This window comes from Cololabis saira, chromosome 2 (genome assembly GCF_033807715.1).
Source record: "Cololabis saira isolate AMF1-May2022 chromosome 2, fColSai1.1, whole genome shotgun sequence".
NCBI classification, from domain to species: domain Eukaryota; kingdom Metazoa; phylum Chordata; class Actinopteri; order Beloniformes; family Belonidae; genus Cololabis; species Cololabis saira.
Genome location: NC_084588.1, coordinates 50,466,072 through 50,484,692, shown reverse-complemented (window position 1 = coordinate 50,484,692; position 18,621 = coordinate 50,466,072). Strand labels below are relative to the sequence as shown.

Here is an 18,621-nt window from a genome sequence, read left to right as displayed (position 1 = left end):
AAGAGACAATATATCCCAGGACTACCACTGTGAAATGCTAGAAAATTCTGTGGAAGGCATATTGTGGGTAAAACTGACTGCTAAGCCCCACCTCAACATTAACCAAACATTCAGTGTGGCGGTGTGCTATTTACCTCCAGCCAACTCCACCAGGCAGGTGGATGCAGCAGACTTCTATGAAAATCTCCTCACTAATGTCTACAGCTTCCAGAAACTTGGCCCCTTTTATATAATGGGAGATTTCAACAGTCGTTGCGCAGATACTTTGGATTATATTGAGGGCGTTGATTTGGTGGGAGAACGGAATGTAGTGGACTTTTCATCCAACTCCTATGGTGAACTGCTCACACAATTTCTTATTAGTGCAAACTGCTGTATTCTTAATGGGCGAAATTACTGTATGAATGATTTCACCTGTGTGTCATCTAAGGGGCTGTCAGTTGTTGATTATTTCATCGTTCCCTATGAGAATCTGCAGTGGTTCAGTGACTTCAATGTAACCAGAAGCAGGGATCTTTTCACTCAAGCTGGATGTATTTCAATCATGGACACAGCCAGAGTAATCCCAGACCACTCCTGCCTTACCTGCGTTATGACCCTCCCAGCAGCACATTCTCACCCTCAGTCCTCCAAACAGAGGAACGGGGATGGGGTCTCTTTTACTGCTTTTGATTTGTCCACAATCCCAGATCACTTCCTGTCAAGCGACAGCTGTCAGGCAGCACTGAGGAACTGTATAGCCCAGTTAGAGTCCCCTATGGCCAACCAGCACACTGTTGACTCTGTGTATGCCAAGTTCTGCGACATTGTTAAATTGGAGATGCGAACACAGATACCCCACAAGGACATTATCATCCTGTCTGGTCGCTCAAATAAAAAGAGGAGAACAAAAAAGGCCTGGTGGACAGATGAGCACTCCTCCCTATGGAACTCTCTTTGTGCAGCAGAAAAGGAATGGACATCTTGCCCCCCCGGTCCTACAAGAACGAGGGCTAGGGCGATGATGAAGGACAGACAGAGACAGTTTGACCGCTCAGTCCAATCGGCAAAAAGACTACACTGGAGACAACAACAGGAGAATATCCAGGAGCTAGAAAGTAATGACCCGAAGACCTTCTGGAACCAAGTTAATCAGCTTGGTGTGGGTAACGAGCGGCATGATAACATCCCTATGGAGGTCCTGGGGCCTGATGGTTCACCACACACTGATAAAGAAGTAGTGCTAGAGACCTGGAGGAGTGAGTTTGCCAGCTTGTTTCAGTCTAATAAACTTAGTAACCCCACCCCATCCAGAGTCGGAGAACCCCCCCGATATAGCCCTGACACAACTCTGAACCAGCCCATTAGTGAGCTGGAGATTATTAAAGTTCTGCAAGCAGTCAAGAAACGGAAAGCATATGGTTATGATGGGTTACCTGCTGATGTACTGAAAAATGGCAATGCACTTGGTTTACTGCACAAGTTATTTAATCAATGTTTTCTTTATGGAACAATCCCAGAAATGTGGAAATTTGGTATTATCAACCCTATTTATAAAGGCGGGGGTAAGGATAAAAGAATACCAGCAAATTATCGAGGGATTACTTTGACCTCTTCTGTATACAAACTGTTTTGCTGTGTGTTGCACAACAGGATTTCTGAGTGGGCGGAGTCCAACAGCATCATAACAGATGAGCAAAATGGGTTCAGAAAGGAACGGAGTTGTATAGATCACATTTCCACCCTAACTACTATAATTGACTCAAGGAAAAAGCTGAAGAAGTCTACGTTCTGCTCATTCATTGATTTTTCGAAAGCATTTGACCATATTAATCGAGATAAGCTATGGGAAAAGCTGAGAAGTTTAGGTCTGAATGGTAATATCCTTAACTGTCTGATTTCTTTATATGAGGGTGTGAAATGCTGTGTCCGTATAAATGGAAATCTTACAGATCCCTTTCCAGTTGACATCGGTGTGAAACAAGGTTGTATTTTGTCACCAGTGTTATTTTCAATGTACATAAATGACCTAACATTAGCAATTAAGGCCCTAGGAAAAGGTGTACCTATGGAAAATGAAAACATCTCTGTACTCCTTTACGCGGACGATATAGTCCTGATCTCAGAATCAGAAGAGGAGCTACAGGAGATGCTCTCATTGGTTCATAGTTGGTGCCAAAAATGGAATTTAAATATAAATGTGGATAAAACCAAAGTAGTGCACTTCAGAAACCCAGCAAAGCCCCTGACCTGCTTCAGCTTCTCTTGCGGGTCTTTCCCACTAGAGGTCACCAAAGAGTATAAATATTTAGGATTACTGCTCACTGAGTTCTTAGACTACAATGTAACCGCTAGGCAACTAGCCCTCTATGCCAACAGAGCTCTAGGAGCAATTATAGCTAAAAGTAAAGTTTTGGGTGGTTTCCCCTTTAAATGTTTTACTAAACTTTTTGACTCTTTGGTCCTACCCATCCTTACTTATGCATCCGCAGTATGGGGTTACAGAAGTTACTCCTGTATCAATGCAGTCTTTAATAGAGCATGCCGCTTCTTTCTGGGTGTTGGTAAATATACCCCAAATGCTGCCATACAAGGTGACATGGGATGGAAAACGACCTGGCAACACCAGTGGTCATGTATTTTTAAGAACTGGAAGAGACTATGCAGTATGCCAGATAACCGGTTATGTAAGCGTGTGTTTTTGTGGGCTAATCAGATGAGAAATGTGAAAAACTATCCCCATACGGTACGGACATATTTCTCCTCTCTGCATCTATCCCACCTCGCCAGCACTGACCTAGTCCTCTCAAGTAACGATCTAAACAGGCTTGACCAAGCAGTTGCAGAGGCAGAGAAGGAGAAATGGCTCCTGCAGATAAATAGAGCAGAGGGAAACAAGCTTCGCACTTACTGTACCTTTAAGAATGCCTTTGATACAGAGCCGTATGTACAAAGTATTATGCCCAGGCAGCATAGAAGTGCCCTTGCCAAGTTTAGGTGTGGAGTTGCTCCATTGGCTCTTGAAACCGGTAGATATACCAACATTCCAATACAGGAGCGTGTTTGCACACTATGTAACAGCGGTTCCATTGAATCTGAGTCCCATGTCCTTCTACACTGTGAACTTTACAAAGACATTCGCGAGGACCTTTTTATCTCATTTTCAAAGAATCAGGAACATTTTCAAGACCTCGATGATGTTAATAAAGTATGTGACATTTTAGCAGCTAAACATCTCTTTAACGAATCAGCCAAAGCCTGCCACCTCATCCTAAAGCGTAGAGCAGCTTTTATATGTACTGGCCCTTAATTTCCCCTTTTCCTCCTTTTATTGTAGACCTAATTGATTAAGCCATTGAGTTTTTATTGTAATATGACTGTGATTTTTGTAACAGTCAAATGATTTTAATACTTTAATGTATGTTACTTTTTATCGATATGAATATGTATTGTGTCTCACAACTCTTAGTGAGTGGCCCTCAACTTTTTATTATTGCCAATTTTATTAATGTATAATGATATTGTACGCTGGGGGGTGACACATAAATAAAGCTTTATCTATCTATCTATCTATCTACAAACATAAAATCCTAAAAGTATGTCTAGAAAGTAAGACATTAAAAACTAAAATAATAAGACAGTAAAATGTATAAAATAGACCATAAATAACAACTAAAATATTTAGATAAAACATTGAGATTAAACAAAAATAAAATACGATAAGAAAGGATAAACTAAATATAAAACAGAGCAGTAAGATTCAATAAAAATAAGGGTGAGCATAAGAAATTTAAAAGAGTTAAATGAGTCAGTTAAAAGCCTGATTAAAGAGATGGGTCTTGAGCCTCTTTTTAAAAACATCAACAGTCTCTGCGGCCCTGAGGTTCTCCGGGAGGCTGTTCCACAATCGGGGACCATAAAAACTGAATGCCGCCTCCCCGTGTGTCCTGGTTCTAACTTTTGGTATGGTTAAAAGGCCAGCACCGGAGGACCTCAGGGTCCGCGAGGGTCGATAGGGTAAAAGTAGTGCAGACAAATAAGAAGGCCCAAAAACATTAAGACACTTAAAAACTAGTAAAAGAACCTTAAAATCAATCCTGAAGCGCACGGGGAGCCAATGCAGCGATTTTAAAACAGGTGTAATGTGCTCCCGCCCTCTGGTCCTCGTCAGCACGCGTGCGGCTGAATTCTGTAATAATTGTAGGTTGTACATGTTCTTTTTAGGAAGACCAGAGAGCAGGGCGTTACAATAATCTAAACGACATGAGATAAAAGCATGCATTAGCACCTCCGTGCTGGCCTGAGAGAGAAACGGGCGGACTCTGGCTATGTTCTTAAGATGGTAAAAACCGATCTTTGTTATGTTTTTAATATGTGGAATAAAAGTGAGCTCAGACTCAAAAATCACGCCCAGATTTTTAACTGATTTTGAGGGTTTAAAATCCTGTAACTTTGGTAAAAGTTTCTCTCTCTGGCCTTCGGGACCGATGAGTAAAATCTCTGTTTTGCCCTGGTTGAGCTGTAGGAAGTTTGCTGCCATCCATAACTTGATGTCTAAAATACAGTTAAAAAGGGCATCAATTGGCCCAGTGTCATCAGGAGACACGGCGATGTACAGCTGCGTATCGTCAGCGTAACTATGGAAGCTGATGTCTCCTGATGACGTCCCCAAGGGGCAGCATGTACAGATTAAAAAGAGTTGGACCTAAAATTGACCCTTGGGGAACCCCACACTTTATCTTATAGGTTCCTGAGGAACATGTATCCATACTTACGAAGAAACTTCGATCAGTGAGGTAGGACGTGAACCATTTAAGAACAGTACCAGAGAGGCCGACCAGGTGCTTCAGTCTGTTTAATAAAATGTGATGGTCTACTGTATCGAAGGCGGCGGTTAGATCCAGCAGAACCAAGACTGTGAGTTTTTGGTTATCTAAATTGCACCTGATGTCATTTAAAATCTTTAAAAGTGCTGTCTCTGTACTGTGGTTCATCCTAAAACCGGACTGATGAGCCTCTAAAATGTGTGTTGAGTTTAAAAATTCATTCACTTGATTAAAAACAAGTTTTTCTAAAATTTTACTTAAAAACGGTAAGTTGGATACAGGCCGGTAGTTATTTAAAACATTGGGGTCCAACCCACTCTTCTTCAGAAGGGGCTTCACCACCGCCGTTTTAAAGGCGGCGGGGAAGACACCCGTCTGAAGAGAACAGTTGACCAAATACAAAAGCTGTTCCTCAAAGAACCCATAGAGTGTTTTAAAAAACGGTGTGGGAATGGGGTCTAAAAGGCAGGTGTTGGGCTTTACCTTGGAGAAAACTCTACAAAGTGTCCCTGCATCAACCAAGGCAAAACTCTCCAGTGTTTCCTCAGGTAAAAGCATTGATCCAGGTGTGTTAAGAGTTAAAATCTGTTGAGATAAAAGACTGGATCTAATGTCATCAATTTTTTTTTTTTATTGATCTTTTTAGCAAAGAAAACAACATAAAATGACAACATGGACACAAATAATCAAAAATACGAATTATGCATTATACATTGTCCCTTTTTTTTTTTTTTTATAAACACACAGAACTAAGAACAGAGTCTCTGTAGAGTTAAATAAAAAAAAATAAACAGATGAGCAACAAATGAACAATGGAGGAGAGTATGGATGAGCAAATGCGGCATACAAAAACAAATGCAGTGATAAATGCAAATGCCCATCACTAATATCCTATTAACTGGAAATAATAATAAAAAAAAAAAAAAAAAAAAAAAAAAAAAAAAAGCAAGCAGCATAAAATGCAGCATAAATAACAATAATCAAAACAAATAAATAAATGAAAGAAATGAAAAGAAAATTAAGGTAAGGGGGAGGGATCAGTCGGTGGGTAGAGTCTTCAATGAGTTAAAATAATCTACGAAAGATTGCCATTTACGAACAAATTTAGATGAGTTGCCTTTTACTGAATATCTCACCTTTTCAGATTTTAGAAAAAACATAACATCACTAAGCCAAAGAGCAATAGACAGAGACTTGGGGGATTTCCATGAGAGTAGGATACGACGTCTAGCTAGAAGAGATGTGAAAGCCAATACTTCTGACTGTACGGGGCTGATATGTGAGGAGTCTACCGAAAGTCCGAATATTGCTATGAGGGGGGCCATAACAACGTTTTTCACCAGAACTTTAGACATGATCACAGAATAGTCACTCCAAAATTTCTGTAATCTAGGACAGGAGAAAAACATGTGACTTAAATTGCAGGGAGAGCCCTGGCATCTGTCGCATAAGTCTGCAACATTGGGATATATTTCGGATAATCGGGATTTTGATAGATGGGCTCTATGCAGCACCTTGAATTGAATAAGTTCAAGTCTAGCGCAAGGCGTGCTAGATCGTATGCTACGGATAGCTTTATCCCACCGCTCCCCTGTGAAGTCCAGGCCCAATTCCCGTCCCCAACCCTCCCAAGCTTTATCTACAGAGTGACCATCAAATGTCGTACACAGTGCATATATCCTAGATATGAGAGACTTTTGACTAAGTTTCATTGTTAGAAGATCATCCCACGGTTGGTTAGCAGGAAGGGAAGGGAAGCATGGAAACAGAGCAGAGGCACAGTGTCGAAGCTGGAAGTAGCGAAACAGATGGGAGGCAGGCAAATTGAACTTTGACCTCAGATCTGAAAATGTGGAAAAGATCCCATCCTTATACAGATCCCTGAAGTGCTTAATGCCCCGGCTGTGCCAAATCATAAAAGTGGTGTCTATTAGTGATGGAGGGAACAGATGATTCTTAGTAACAGGTGTATAGGCGGATGGAGAAGCAAATTTAAAATGGCGCCTAAACTGTGACCAAATCTTAAGGGAGGAAAGTACCACAGGGCTATTTGTGAACTTAGAGGGATTCAATGGTAAAGAGGAGGAGAGTAGGGCCGTTACAGAGGATGAAGAGAGTGACTGAGCCTCCAATCTGCACCATAATAACTCAGGAGACTGAAGCCAGTAAATTAGTTTGTGAATATGCGCTGACCAATAGTAAAGCAAAAAGTTTGGTAGTGCTAGACCCCCATTAAATTTAAATTTTTGGAGAAGCGAATACCTCACTCTGGGTGTCTTACCGGCCCATAAAAAATTGGAAACAATTTGGTCAAGTGATTTAAAAAAAGATTTTGGTAGAAATAAAGGAGTGCATTGGAACAAAAAAAGAAATTTAGGCAATACAGTCATCTCTTTACTGTGTTAATTCTTCCTATCAGCGACAATGGTAGGGAGTTCCACCTCTGTAAGTCCGCCTTTACTCGAGTTACCAGTGAGGAAAAATTAGCGGTGAAAAGAGAGGGCAGAGTGCGGGTCACATTAATCCCTAAGTATCTAAAGCCCGACGGGCTGAGTTTAAAGGGGATGTCAGATTGTTTGAGTAGTAAAGCAGAAGTGTTTATGGGGAAGCATTCACACTTGTGAAGATTGACCTTATAGCCGGAGAAGGATCCATAATTCTTCAACAGAGATAATATTGGTGCAATGCTGGTTAAAGGGTCAGATACATATAAAAGGAGGTCGTCTGCATAAAGTGACAATTTGAGTTCCACATTGGACCTAGAGATTCCGCGAAATAAAGGAAGAGTTCTTAAAGCAATTGAAAGTGGTTCGACGGATAGAGCGAAAAGCAAAGGGGAGAGAGGGCAGCCCTGTCTCGTGCCACGTGATAATGTAAAATAAGTGGAGTAGTTGTCATTGGTGTGAATGCTGGCCTGAGGGGAAGTGTAAAGAAGTCTAATCCAAGATATAAACCTGTGTCCAAATCCGAATTTATGAAGTGTTGCAAAAAGATAGTTAAATTCGACACGATCAAACGCTTTTTCAGCATCAATCGCGATAACAACTTCAGGAAGTGGGGAAGAATCTTTAGAGAAAATCACATTTAGGAGTGTACGAACATTATAAAAGAGCTGGCGTCCCTTGATGAAACCATTCTGCTCCTCAGATATGATGCTAGGAAGGATCTTATCAAGACGAATTGCTAGTGCTTTTGCTAAAATTTTGACATCCACATTCAGTAAAGACAAGGGCCTGTAAGAAGTGCATGATTCAGGGTCTTTGTCCTTCTTCAAAAGAAGGGCAATGGACGCCTGCATTAAAGAAGGAGGCAATGAGCCATGATCAAGGGACTCATTGTACATTGAGAGTAGAAGGGGGGCTAATTTGTCTTTGAATTTTTTGAAAAACTCCAGGGGCCTTGTTGCTTTGCGTAGCTTCAATGGCGGCAACAATTTCTTGCAAGCTAAAAGGAGCATCGAGGCCATTAGCCACATCCAAATTGATAGTGGGAACAGTGATACTTTCAAGAAAGGAGGTCATTTCTGCTGTGTCAAGTGGAGATTCTGATTCATATAGAGAGGAGTAGTATGACTTAAAAATCGTGTTGATGGCGACTGGATCGGTGGTAAGTGTGCCAGTAGATTCTCTAATGCTAGGAATCAGTCTCGACGTTGCTTGCCTTTTTAATTGATGAGCCAATAACCTGCTTGGTTTATCGCCGTGTTCATAATAGTTGGCATGAGCGCGTAATAGGAGCCGTTCAGAATCGGCTGTTGCTATAAGATCGAATTTTGACTGCAAATCAAGCCGTTGTTTCAGTAAATTCGGACTTGGGTTAACTGAATTAAGTCTGTCTATGTCCTGAATTTTAGATGTGAGCTCCTGTAATTTAGCCCTGCGGATTTTACTGGCATATGCTGAATAAGAGATAATCTGTCCTCGCAAATATGCTTTGAGTGATTCCCATACTAGCGAAAAACTGGTAGAATCTGTTTTGTTTAATGCAATGAAATCATCTATTGAAGCAGATATAGAAACATTAAATGCATCGTCGGATAAAAGCAATGGATTAAACCTCCAGGGAGAAGAAAAACGGGGGCGCTCAGACAATGTTATATTCAAAGTTAGAGGGGCGTGATCTGAAATAACAATTGGGTGGTATATGACAGAAGTAACTTTGGAAAGAAGAGAGCCATCAACAAAAAAATAGTCAGTACGTGAATATGACTGATGTACTTGTGAAAAAAAAGAAAATTCCTTATCTCCAGGATGTGAGAACCTCCACGGATCAACAAGCCCGTTCTTGACTGTAAAATCGGTAATAGATTTTGACATAGAGGATTGAGTCAAAGTACGAGGATTCGAGCGGTCCAAAGAAGGATTAATAACACAATTCAGATCACCGCCCAGAATTGTAATATGCGTATTTAAGAAAGGGAGGTTGCCAAACAGCCTATCTGTAAAATTGGGGTCATCAAAATTTGGGGCATATATATTCACCAACAATACAGGGTTACAGTATAAAGTGCCCGCCACAATAAGATATCTACCATTCTTATCGGATATTGTCCTGGAGACGGAGAAATTAACTCTTCTGTTGATCAAAATTGCTACTCCTCTAGACTTAGAATCAAAATTTGAATGAAAAATATCACCCACCCAGGCACGTTTGAGTCTAAAATGATCTTTATTTCGCAAATGAGTTTCCTGAAGGAAAGCTATGTCAGTGTCCAAGCGTTTCAAATGTGAAAAAATCTTTGATCGTTTAATTGGATTATTCACACCTCTAACATTCCAGCTAGTGAATCTGATGATTGATCCAGTATCAGGCTTGTGCAGATTACGATCGTTCATATGGGCATTCTTTGAGAGAAAATAAGACAGACTCACCCACCACAAGAAGAAATATAAGAAAAAGGGGTAAAAAGGAAAACCAAAACAAACAAAACTCAGGAGTATATACATACCTACAGAGACATAATCCGAAAGCCAACAACCCATAACTCCCGCCCACCCACCCGTCGCACATTTGATGATCCCATCCCCAAACGATGGAAACAGCCGTGCAGGCTTCAACGGAAGCCATTCTCAAAAAAAAAAACTTTCGACTATGAAGCTAAATACAAAAACAAAAACAAAGTCAGCTCCTGCAGAGTTAAAACCTTAAAAAAAAATAAATAAATAAAATATGAGGCATATAAGACCAACAGTCTGAGCCATTCTGACAATCGCTGTCTTGTCAGAGTAACAACAAACATTAATTAAATTAAGTAGATCTTTGGCCTGTAGAACAATGATATATACATATGCACTCGCACACCCACACAGACACGTACACACATACATACAAATTAAACAATAGACAGGGGTGTGTGCATATTTCTAAACAAGGCATCATACCAGAGAAATAATTAGGCCTTCAATTTTAAACGGTGCTGTTCCCATTGATAGATAGAAAGAAAGAAAGAAAGAAAGAAAGAAAGAAAGAAAGAAAGAAAGAAAGAAAGAAAGAAAGAAAGAAAGAAAGAAAGAAAAAAAAAAAAATATGAGGCATATAAGACCAACAGTCTGAGCCATTCTGACAATCGCTGTCTTGTCAGGGTAACAACAAACATTAATTAAATTAAGTAGATCTTTGGCCTGTAGAACAATGATATAGACATATATGCACTCGCACACCCACACAGACACGCACACACATACACACAAATTAAACAATAGACAAGGGTGTGTGCATATTTCCAATCAAGGCATCATACCAGAGAAATGATTAGGCCTACAATTTTAAACAGTGCTGTACCCATTGATAGATAAATAGAAAGAAAGAAAGAAAGAAAAAAAAAAAAAAAAAAAAAAAAAAAATTAAGACATAAAGTCCCGTTTTATGAATTGACTCACTCACTCACCCAGGGCCAGAGTCCCGCATAGACAGCAAGCTGGATAAATCGTCCCAGAAAACTAGCTGGTAGTCACTTTTTTTATTTTCTTGATGAATGCCAAGGCTTCATCTGGCGCCGTGAAGTCACGTTGCTGGCCGTTATGGGTTACACGCAGCCGGGCGGGGTACAGCAATCCATACCGGACTCCTTCAATCTCCCGCAGCTGACGGCGCACCTCATTAAAGGCAGCGCGCGCCCGCGCCGTCTTGGCGGTGTGGTCCGGGAACACGGAGATGGTCATATTCCGAACCGTTATCCGCTGCCGCTCTCTCGCCTTTCTGAGGATGTCAGCGCAGTCCGCGTAATAATGGAGCTTAGCCACTATTGCGCGGGGCCGGGCACCGGGCTGGGGTCTCGGCATGAGGGTGCGGTGGGCTCTGTCAACCACCGGTTCCGCGTCGAGGGCGAAGGCTTCCGATAACAGCCTGGAAACACCGGCTGCAGATGAAGAGTCAGGATCCTCCTCCGGGACACCAATAATCCGTATGTTCTGCCGACGAGACCTTGACTCCAAATCCTCGCATCTGTCCTCCAGCCTCACACATTCTTTCGACAAGTGATCAACTTTTTTCTGGAGAGCAACTATGTCGTCTGAGCAGCTTGAGAGAGACTGCTCCATCCCAGCAACCGTGGCTGTAAGACCCGCGACGTCCGCCTTCATGGAGGAAATACTGCCGGAGAGATCAGCTTTAAGTGAAAGCAGCTCGGACTTAATAGAAGTTAAATTGTCACTCAGTGCTACTTGAAGCTCTGTCTTAAATATAGCCGCAACATCGTTGCGAAGCGCGGAGAGTAGTTCCTTCTTGAGCTGGCTGAACTCCGCGGCGGGATCCGGCGCAGCGCAGGTGCTCTCCGGAGGAGGAGAATCACCGCGGGGCGAGGAGACAGCATGAGCAGCAGGCCGCGGGTTAGCTGGAGGGTTATTCCCCTCTTTGATGGACTTTGGAGGCATTTTTCTGGTGAGTTCACGATGTAACCGCGTTGAAAAAAAAAATTGGTTCAAACCCAAGCCGTGGGAGTAATTCAAATAGTGCCAAAAAATGGAGAATTACATTAACTCTGCAGCAGCTCCGCTAAGCACGTCTCACCCCATGTATAGCTAAGCCGGAAGCCCCTAATGTCATCAATTTTACCCCTGAAGTGGTCTGCAAAATCCTCACAGAGGGCATCTGTTGCTGTCTTATGGGATCTGTTCAGGTTTCCATTTGTTAGAAGATCTATTGTGGAGAAAAGGAATTCGGAATTGTTTTTGTTATTTAGAATTAGGTTTTTGAAATGGGCGGTTCTTGCTTTTTTAATAATGTTATTGTAGTATTTAAGGTGTTGGCAAAAAATGTCATAATGAACTGTTAATTTTGATTTCCTCCATCTTCTTTCGGCACTCCTGCAGTTTCTTTTTAGTTTCTTTATTTCCTCAGTTCTCCATGGGGGTGTAGGTTTTATGCTAATTCTTTTAGTTAAAATCGGAGCCACTGAGTCCAGCGTTGTTTTGAGTATTTTGTTAAAATTGTCAACGATAAAATCACAGGGAGCTGGTAAAATTTCTGCAGGAGTGTTCTGTAAAATCTGGATAAAATTTGCAGCCACTTCAGGAGTTAGGTAACGTTTCCTCACCGTTCTCACCGGGGCCTCCCGCTGGTTAAAACTGGTGATGTTAAAAAACACGCAAAAATGGTCAGACACAGCCAGGTCCACAACAGAGCACGCACCCAGGGACAGGCCGTAGGTTATGACCAGGTCCAGGGTGCGCCCTCTGCTGTGGGTCGGCTGTGTGACATGTTGCTTAAAATCTAGACAGTTTAAAAGGTTTAAAAATTCTCTGGATACTGGGTCTGAGATGTTGTCTAAGTACAGATTAAAATCACCAGTTATTAAGATCCTGTTGTAAGAGGTGTGAATAATTGATAAAAGTTCAGAGAATTGGCTGATAAAACAGGTGGAATACTGGGGGGGTCTGTAGACCGTTATGCAGAGAATTGGGGGGTTGCTAAAAACAAAAGCATGATATTCAAATGATGTGTAGCTGTTAAAAGGAACTGCATTGGATGACATAGTTGTTTTTGTTATTGATGCAGTTCCGCCCCCTCTCTTGCCCCCCCTGGTAGAAAATAGAAAGTTAAAATCTGGCGGGGAGGCCTCAGTGAGAACAACAGGTGCATCTGTGCCAAGCCATGTCTCTGTAAGGAGAATACAGTCCAGTTTCCTGTCTAAAATCAGGTCATTTATAATAAAGGATTTGTTTAAAAGAGAGCGCACGTTCAGCACAGCCATCTTGATGTCTGTGCCGAACGCGCGCTCATCATGGTGCTTTAATGGAACATTAAAAACATAGCTCGATCTAAAAACATTCCTGTGCTTTGTTTTTCTGCTTGAGATGAGTGTTTTGATAATGTGGGTGTCCAGAGATTCTGGTGTCAGGGGTGGTGGTGGTGCTGTACAGGTGTGTGTGGTGTTGGTGTATGTGGTGGGTGGGGGTGAGGGTGAGTGAGAGGTGCTCCTATGTGTCTGTGTGTTAGCAGTGAGTCATGAGGTGGTGGTGCAGGACTGGACTGTCAGGTCAATGTTTACTGATAAAAGCCGTGACCCCACCTGGTTTGGATGGAGGCCGTCTTGTTTAAAAAGGTGGGGTCTGTTTAAAAAAGCCATAAAATTGTCCACATATGGGATACCTTGGTCCAAGCAGTATCCCTTCAGCCACCGGTGCAGCTGACGGAGGCGACTGGTGGTGACGTCCCCGTAGCGCGGCGGGGGAAGCGGCCCGGAAATGACCAGCCGCTTCCCCGTGTCCAGCAGGCGTAAATAACAATATCCCTAACTTATTGTGAGTAGTGTGTGTGTGTATATATATATACACACCATATATATATATATATATATATATATATATATATATATATATATATATATATATATATATATATATATATGTATATGTATATATTAGTAAATACTATTCTGGACCCTTATTGTAAAGTGTAACACATGTATCCCTTAGGTAACACATTATTAATGCTTAACTGCCTCATAAGCATTACTTGACCATAGTTAACCATTAGTAAATTAAGCAATCACATATAAAGAAGTTTACACTTTTATATATATATATATATATATATATATATATATATATATATATATATATATATATATATATGTATATGTATATGTATATATATATATATATATATATATATATATATATATATATATATATATATATATATATATATATGTCTGTCCCTTTTCGTTCAGCCATAGTTTAATTTATTTTTTCTGTTTTGTTTATGTTTGTTCTTTTTTTATGATGTTGCTGCTGAACGAAATAAACAATCATTCAATTCAATTCAATTCAATTCAATATATATGTATATATATATCCACTCACACCCCCTGAGTGGATGGACACTTGAGATCACCTTTGTTGTGAATAGACATGAAAACGGGAAAAATACAGGGAAATTAACTGGAAAGAAAAAGCAGCCTTTTCCATCCATAAGTGGTAGTGTGGCCGAGCGTTCTAAGGCGCTGGATTAAGGCTCCAGTCTCGGAAGAGGTGTGGGTTCAAATCCCACCACTGCCATCAACGCTTCAAAGATATGTTGATGACTATGTGTTACATAAATTACTAAACTTTCTTTGTGATGATCATTGGTTTGGTAAAAACAACAAATATTGACTTTTACAGGAATCTTTCTGAAACTATGTATACGCTGTCATTCCTTAACTTGTGCGATCGGCATGGTCCACTGCAGCTCTGAGCTCAAACACCAGCCTCAACCTTCTAATAACTTGGATAACAAGCATACGCCAATGCACACGGCAGGGACGTTTCACACTCATCGGTCTTTTGAGATGAGTTTGACACATCCAAACGAAGCAGACTATGATAAGAAACAATCTCTCGTCCATTTAAAGTGGAACAAATGTCTATGTTCTGATAGCAGTCTGAGATTCAAGATGGGAACCATTTTGAGTTAATGCACAAAACTATGAGTGGATGGAGACTTGAGATCATCTTTGTTGTGAATTGACACGAAAAGTAAAACCAGGTTTTATGTTTATGGAGACAAATCTGACAAATTATTAGCCAACCAACTTAAAGGCTCTAAGGCTAAACAAAATATTTCTAAAATTCGATTACCAAATTGCCATGTTACTACAGATCACTTACTTATAAATGAAGCATTCAGGGACTTTTAAACCCAGCTATACACCTCGGAATCTCAGACTGATCGAGATGAGATTGCTGACTTTTTAAATAGTCTCAGTATTCCCAGTCTTTCACCAGATCTAAGGAAGACAATAGAAGAATCGATTTCCCTGATGGAGATAACTCTAGCCATTTCTTCACTGCAGTCGAGTAAATGCCCTGGCCCTGACGGCTTCCCGGCAGAATTTCTAAATAAATTTTTGACTCTGCTTTCCCCATTGCTATCTACAGTACCTTGTGTATCCTTCAGCCACGGTTCCCTCCCTCCTTCTTTTTCAGAGGCCTGTATCACCCTCATAGCTAAAAAAGAGAAGGATCCAACTGAATGCGCCTCCTACAGGCCAATCTCCCTCTTAAACATGGATGCTAAAATCTTAGCTAAAGTCCTAGCCCATAGGCTGGAGAATGCCCTCCCCACAATTATATTTGAAGACCAAACTGGCTTCATTAAAGGTAGACAGTCTTACTTCAACACAAGGCGACTGTTCAATATTATCTACTCCGCCTCTGAGGCTATTCCTGAATGCGTTGTCTCTCTTGATGCAGAGAAAGCATTCGACCGCGTCAATTGAGATTATCTCTTTGCTGTGCTGGACAGGTTTGGACATGAAAACGGGAATAATACAGGGAAATTAACTGGAAAAAAAGTTGCTTTTTTCCATCCATAAGTGGTAGTGTGGCCGAGCGGTCTAAGGCGCTGGATTAAGGCTCCAGTCTCGGAAGAGGCGTGGGTTCAAATCCCACCACTGCCATCAAGGCTTCAAAGATATGTTGAAGACTATGTGTTATATCAAATACTGAACTTTCTTTGTGATGATCATTGGTTTGGTAAAAACAACAAATATTGACTGTTAAACAATGTACACGCTGTCATTCCTTATCTTTTGCGATCGGCATGGTCCACTGCAGCTCTGAGCTCAAACAATCCACCAGCATCAACCTCCCAATATCTTGGATTACAGGCGTGCGCCACTGCAAACGGCAGGGACGTTTCACATTTTTCGGTCTTTTGAGATGAGTTTGACACGTCCAAACGAAGCAGACTATGATAAGAAACAATCTCTGGTCCATTTAAAGTGGATCCAATGTCTTTGTTCTGATAGCAGTCTGAGATTCAAGATGGGAACCATTTTGAGTTAATGCACAAATTGATGAGTGGATGGAGACTTGAGATCATCGTTGTTGTGAATTGACATGAAAATGGGAAAAAATACAGAGGAATTAAAATACAGGTCTGTCCATAAGTGGTAGTGTGGCCGAGAGGTCTAAGGCGCTGGATTAAGGCTCCAGTCTCGGAGGAGGCGTGGGTTCAAATCCCACCACTGCCATCAAGGCTTCTAAGATATGTTGCAAACTATGTGTTATATCAAATACTAAACTTTCTTTGTGATGAGATAAAAACAACAAATATTGACTTTTACAGGAATCGTTCTGAAACTATGTGTACGCTGTCATTCCTTTACTTGTGCGATCGGCATGGTCCACTGCAACTCTGAGCTCAAACAATCCACCAGCATCAACCTCCCAATATCTTGGATTACAGGCGTGCACCAATGCACACGGCAGGGACGTTTCACATTTTTCGGTCTTTTGAGATGAGTTTGACACGTCCAAACGAAGCAGACTATGATAAGAAACAATCTCTGGTCCATTTAAAGTGGATCCAATGTCTTTGTTCTGATAGCAGTCTGAGATTCAAGAGGGGAACCATTTTGAGTTAATGCACAAACCTATGAGTGGATGGAGACTTGAGATCATCTTTTTTGTGAATTGACATGAAAATGGGAAGAAATACAGGGAAATTAACTGGAAAAAAAGCAGCTTTTTTCCATCCATAAGTGGTAGTGTGGCCGAGCGGTCTAAGGCGCTAGATTAAGGCTCCAGTCTCTGAAGAGGCGTGGGTTCAAATCCCACCACTGCCATCAAGGCTTCAAAGATATGTTGAAGACTATGTGTTATATCAAATACTGAACTTTCTTTGTGATGATCATTGGTTTGGTAAAAACAACAAATATTGACTGCTACAGGAATCTTTCTGAAACTATGTATATGCTGTCATTCCTTAACTTGTGCGATGGGCATGGTCCACTGCAACTCTGAGCTCAAACAATCCACCAGCATCATCCTCCCAATATCTTGGATTACAGGCGTGCACCAATGCAAACGGCAGGGACGTTTCACATTTTTCGGTCTTTTGAGATGAGTTTGACACGTCCAAACGAAGCAGACTATGATAAGAAACAATCTCTGGTCCATTGAAAGTGGATCCAATTTCAGTCTGAGATTCAAGATGGGAACCATTTTGAGTTAATGCACAAATTGATGAGTGGATGGAGACTTGAGATCATCGTTGTTGTGAATTGACATGAAAATGGGAAAAAATACAGAGGAATTAAAATACAGGTCTGTCCATAAGTGGTAGTGTGGCCGAGAGGTCTAAGGCGCTGGATTAAGGCTCCAGTCTCGGAGGAGGCGTGGGTTCAAATCCCACCACTGCCATCAAGGCTTCTAAGATATGTGCGGAGAGCAATTGTTGCCCATACAAAGTAATTATGGCGTTTTGTGTTGATGATTGTTTGGAGGAGTGGAGGATGGAGAAATCATAGACACAGACACAGATACATCATGCTTAGAGGGAAATGTGAACAGTTTATATAGTAAATATGAAAATTTGAATTTTAAAACCTTTGATCGCAATGAGCACAAACTTTATGGTATTGACCAAAATCTTGATCCAGACAATAATTTCTATAATACTATGAGTAATAACTGTGAATACTATACAGATGAACAATTTATTAGTAATGTCAACATGGAAGGTGCCCTGTCACTAGTGCATTTCAACAGCAGAAGCCTATACAGAAACTTCACAGAAATTAAAAAATATCTTGGGAAGTTTAAGAAATTTAACATTATAGCAATTTCAGAGACTTGGCTTGATGACAACAAAGGCTACGATATGGATCTTGATGGCTATGAGATTTTTACAACAAATAGAGACAGTAAAAAAGGAGGAGGTGTTGCAATATATGTTGATACTGCTTTAAAATGTAAAATGGTCAAAAGCATGTCAAATAAAATAGAAAATCTTATAGAATACTTAACTATTGAAATTATTAACGAAAAAGCTAAAAATATAATGATCAGCTGCATATATAGAACTCCTGGTACTTGTTTAGATAGATTTAATAATAAAATAGCTGATATGTTTAGTAATATAAATAATAACAAAGTGAATATAGTTTGTGGGGATTTTAATATAGATATTCTAAATCTACATGGAAATAATAAAACAATAGACTTTATAAATCAAATGTATAGCAGTAGCCTCTTTCCTATAATACTAAAACCAACCAGAATCACAATAGACTCAGCAACTTTGATAGATAATATATTTACTAATGAAATTGATATTGAAATAACAGGGGGACTGCTGTTGAATGATATCAGTGACCATCTTCCCGTTTTTGCCATCTTACATAATTTCTTCAAGGCCAAAAAAGAACCCAAGCAAAACATCTATAACCTTTCCAGATTGAAAACACTGGAAACCATTGCAGCCCTTAATGTGGACCTTAGTGAGCAGGACTGGCAGGAGGTCTATGTTAACAAAGACCCCAACAAAGCATATGATGCTTTCCTAGCCACATTACTGGACCTTTATGACAAGAACTGTCCCTTAAGAA

The 18,621-nt window shown here is 40.6% G+C and overlaps 5 non-coding genes across 5 annotated transcripts; all 5 read left to right on the top strand.

Moving 5' to 3' along the window:
* Window positions 1–14,223: 14,223 nt before the first annotated feature.
* trnal-aag (transfer RNA leucine (anticodon AAG)) lies at window positions 14,224–14,305 on the top strand. Its single transcript has one exon. It is a non-coding gene; the product is annotated as a tRNA-Leu (tRNA).
* Window positions 14,306–15,605: 1,300 nt separating this feature from the next.
* trnal-aag (transfer RNA leucine (anticodon AAG)) lies at window positions 15,606–15,687 on the top strand. Its single transcript has one exon. It is a non-coding gene; the product is annotated as a tRNA-Leu (tRNA).
* A 494-nt stretch (window positions 15,688–16,181) lies between these two features.
* On the top strand, window positions 16,182–16,263 carry trnal-aag (transfer RNA leucine (anticodon AAG)). The gene has a single exon. It is a non-coding gene; the product is annotated as a tRNA-Leu (tRNA).
* A 512-nt stretch (window positions 16,264–16,775) lies between these two features.
* Window positions 16,776–16,857, top strand: trnal-aag (transfer RNA leucine (anticodon AAG)). The gene has a single exon. It is a non-coding gene; the product is annotated as a tRNA-Leu (tRNA).
* Window positions 16,858–17,352: 495 nt separating this feature from the next.
* Window positions 17,353–17,434, top strand: trnal-aag (transfer RNA leucine (anticodon AAG)). The gene has a single exon. It is a non-coding gene; the product is annotated as a tRNA-Leu (tRNA).
* The last annotated feature ends 1,187 nt before the right edge of the window (window positions 17,435–18,621 follow it).